The sequence below is a fragment of the Primulina eburnea genome, chromosome 16 (assembly GCF_022965805.1).
Source record: "Primulina eburnea isolate SZY01 chromosome 16, ASM2296580v1, whole genome shotgun sequence".
In the NCBI taxonomy this organism is placed as follows: domain Eukaryota; kingdom Viridiplantae; phylum Streptophyta; class Magnoliopsida; order Lamiales; family Gesneriaceae; genus Primulina; species Primulina eburnea.
In genome coordinates, this window is record NC_133116.1 from 10,200,301 (window position 1) to 10,204,488 (window position 4,188).

Below are 4,188 nucleotides of genomic sequence, written 5' to 3' on the forward strand. Positions count from 1 at the left end.
TGAAATAAGACAAAAATGACTAAGGCGACCGAATGGCGACTGGGAGCAACCGAATGGCGATTGAGTTATATAGTAAAAAATAGTGAGCAAGTTCATGTTTTACATGATACTTAATATATTATGATATATTTTTATGGATAAGAGATTATAAGATAAAAATAGTGTGAAATAAGCTAAAATGCGATTGAGGGCGACCGAATGACGATTGAGTGATATGATAAAAACAAAGTGAGCAAATTCGTGTTTTATATCACATTTACTATATTATGGTACGTTTTCATGGATAAGAAATTACGAAATTAAACATAGTGTGAAATAAGGCAAAAATGACTGAGGGCGACCGAATGGCGACTGAGACCGACCGAATGTCGACTGAGTTATATAGTAAAAAAATATTGAGCAAGTTCAAGTTTTATATTTTACTTAATATATTATATATTTTTTATGGATATGAGTTTATAAAATGAAAAATAATGTGAAAGAAGCTAAAAAGCGATTGAAGGCGACCGAATGACGATTGAGTCATGTCGTAAAAACAAAGTGAGTAAATTCGTGTTTTATATCATATTTACTATATTATGGTGTGTTTTCAAGTATAAGAAATTATGAAATTAAACATAGTGTGAATTAAGGCAAAAATGACTGAGGGCGGCCGAATGGCGACTGGGAACGACCGAATGACGATTGAGTTATATAGTAAAAAATAGTGAGCAAGTTCATGTTTTATATGCTACTTAATATATTATGATATATTTTTATAGATGAGAGATTATAAGATGAAAAATAGTGTGAAATAAGCTAAAAAGCGATTGAGAGCGATCAAATGATGATTGAGTGATTTGGTAAAAACAAAGTGAGTAAATTCGTGTTTTATATCACATTTACTATATTATGGTACGTTTTCATGGATAAGAAATTACGAAATTAAACATAGTGTGAAATAAGGCAAAAACGACTGAGGGGCACCGAATGGCGACTGAGTTATATAGTAAAAAATAGTGAGCAAGTTCATGTTTTATATCCTACTTAATATATTATGATATATTTTTATAGATAAGAGATTATAAAATGAAAAATAGTGTGGAATAAGCTAAACAGCGATTGAGGGTGGACCGAATGAAGATTGAGTGATATGATAAAAACAAAGTGGGTAAATTCGTTTTTATATCTTATTTACTATATTATGATATTTTTCATGTATAAGAAATTACAAAATTAAACATATTGTGAAATAAGACAAAAATGACTGAGGGCGACTGAATGGCGACTGGGAGCGACCGAATGACGACTGAGTTATATAGTAAAAAATAGTGAGCAAGTTCATGTTTATATGCTACTTAATATATTATGATATATTTTTATGGATAAGAGATTATAAAATGAAAAATAGTGTGAAATAAGGTAAAAACAATATTTCTAGTACATCAAGTGGTTTTATTAGATCACTTCATATATCATTCAGTCACTCTTTGTATTATGACATTATTTTTATAGTTTACACTATCACTCCATTATGCTATACTTAAATAGATTAAATAGACCCCAAACGTGAAGTTGCTCGTATTTTCTATTATAAGAATCATATATCACTCAGTCGCTCTCAGTCGCTCTATGGATTATTTTACGTCACTTTTATATTTTATACTCACACGATTATAATATATTATAATATAATAAATAATCCACAAAACATTAATTTGATCACCTTTTATACATGAATAATAAAAAATATTTTCAATTCATTCATACTAAATCATTATGTTCAATTACATTTAAAAAAAACATCCAACCTCCCACTTCCAAAAAACAATATTTTTTAGTACATCAAGTGGTTCTATTAGATCACGCATATATCACTCAGTCGTTCTCAGTCGCTATTTGTATATGACATTATTTTTATAGTTTACACTATCACTCCATTATGCTATACTCAAATAGATTAAATAGACTCCAAACGTGAAGTTGCTCGTATTTTCTATTATAAGAATCATATATCACTCAGTCGCTCTTTGAATTAATTTACGCCACTTTTATATTTTATACTCACATGATTATAATATACTATAATATTGTAAATAGTCCACAAAACATCAATTCGATCACCATTTATATATTGAATAATATAAAATATCTTCGATTCATTCATACTAAATCATTAATGTTCAATTACATTTTTTGAAAAAAACATCCAAACTTCCACTTCCAAAAAACAGTATTTTCTAGTACATCAAGTGGTTCTATTAGATCACTCATATATCACTCAGTCGCTCTTTGTATTACGATATTATTTTTATATTTTACACTATCACTCCATTATACTATACTAAATAGAGTAAATAGACCCCAAAAGATCACTCATATATCACTCAGTCGCTCTTTGTATTATGATATTATTTTTATATTTACACTATCACTCCATTATACTATACTAAAATAGAGTAAATAGACCCCCAAACATGAAGTTGCTCGTATTTTCTATTATAAAAATCATATATCACTCAGTCGCTCTCAGTCGCTTTTTTAATTATTTTACGCCACTTTTATATTTTATACTCACACGATTATAATACACTATAATATAGTAAATAGTCCACAAAACATTAACTTGATCACCTTTATACATTGAATAGTACAAAATATCTTCGATTCATTCATACTAAATCATTAATATTCAATTGCATTTAAAAAAAATACATACAACCATCCACTTTCAAAAAACAATATGTTTTAGTAAAAGTACAAAATAAGCAATAAATATGTCATAAAAATTAAATGATTTAACATATAATCGGATGACATAACATATCAAAGTGGACGACTGAAAACAGAATTGAGCGACTGAAACAGAATTAAGCGACTGACCCATAATATTTGGGCGACAGAATATTTAAGAATGAAATATATGAAAAATTATATTTACAATATATACATTGTAATAAAACCGGTAAATCGATAAAAAATTGACATGACATTAGAACTTACACATGATTTAAAATATTTGACAATGTCGAGAAAAATTGAAACTTTTTTTAGGAAAAACAAATGACTACAATATTCTCTTGCTTAATGTAGAGGAAGAAAAAAATTGAAGAGAAGACCAATGAGTGAAGGATGAAGAAAAAAAGAATCGTTGTAAGAAGGATGAAAAGAATGGAGAGAACAAAAACCCATTTTTCTTTCTCCTCTTTTTGTTTGTATTGTATGCTTATTTTGTTTTAATTATTTTTTAAGTGGATGTTATTTATCAAATTTTGAATTCTAAAGACTAATATATAAAATTAAATTTGCTTAGGGTTAGATTTTTAATTGGCCCCGAACAACTTCTCCATGGGCTGGCGTGGGCTGGTGGGGACGGTGCGATCTTATCAGGAATTATTTCTCTCTTATTTTAATTAAAATATATTTTTATAATTATCTTTAAATGTATTCAAAGCAATCCATAAATTTTTTAATTTACATAATTTATTTATTTTTAATAATAATATATTATATGAAAACATATGGATAGAACTTCGAAGAGTACCTGAGTTTGGTCCACCATAGTCCATAACAACCGGATTGATTGTGAGTTATTACATAATTTGTATTTGAATATTTTAATTTAAGCTAATAAAATAAGGATTGATACAAATCCGCCATATAATCTCTTAAACAATACAACTTTAAAACTAAAGACCAAATTTGAAGAAATAAAATATCAATATTATCATGTATATACAAATCAGTAGGAGCTTAAATATCATGGAACTTTAAAATAAAATATGTCGGAAATTTGTACAAAACAATGAAAATGCTTGAGCTATCTATGAATTTTTGCAGGGAGTTATCAAAGTTTGTGTGATGTCTATATTGTCTTTTTTATTTATGTCGATTAGTTATTTTTCTTCCAAATTCTGGACGATTTATTAATAGAATTTGTTTTAAGTTTAAATTTATCAGGTTTTGGAAATCCAATAGGATTTTAAAAATGTAAATGGAGATTTTGTTAGCCTAAATCTAAGCAGACACAAATTATATTGGTAATTTATGATGTATTTGGATTGAATATTTAAAATTCATAATTTTGAATTTATTTAGAAAACTCAAATATATCTTCCCGTAGCCATGTTGAATTTCAAATTTACCTTTTTGAAAAATATATTAATTCAAGAAAACAAATATCAGATGATTTTTCGAACGCACAAAACA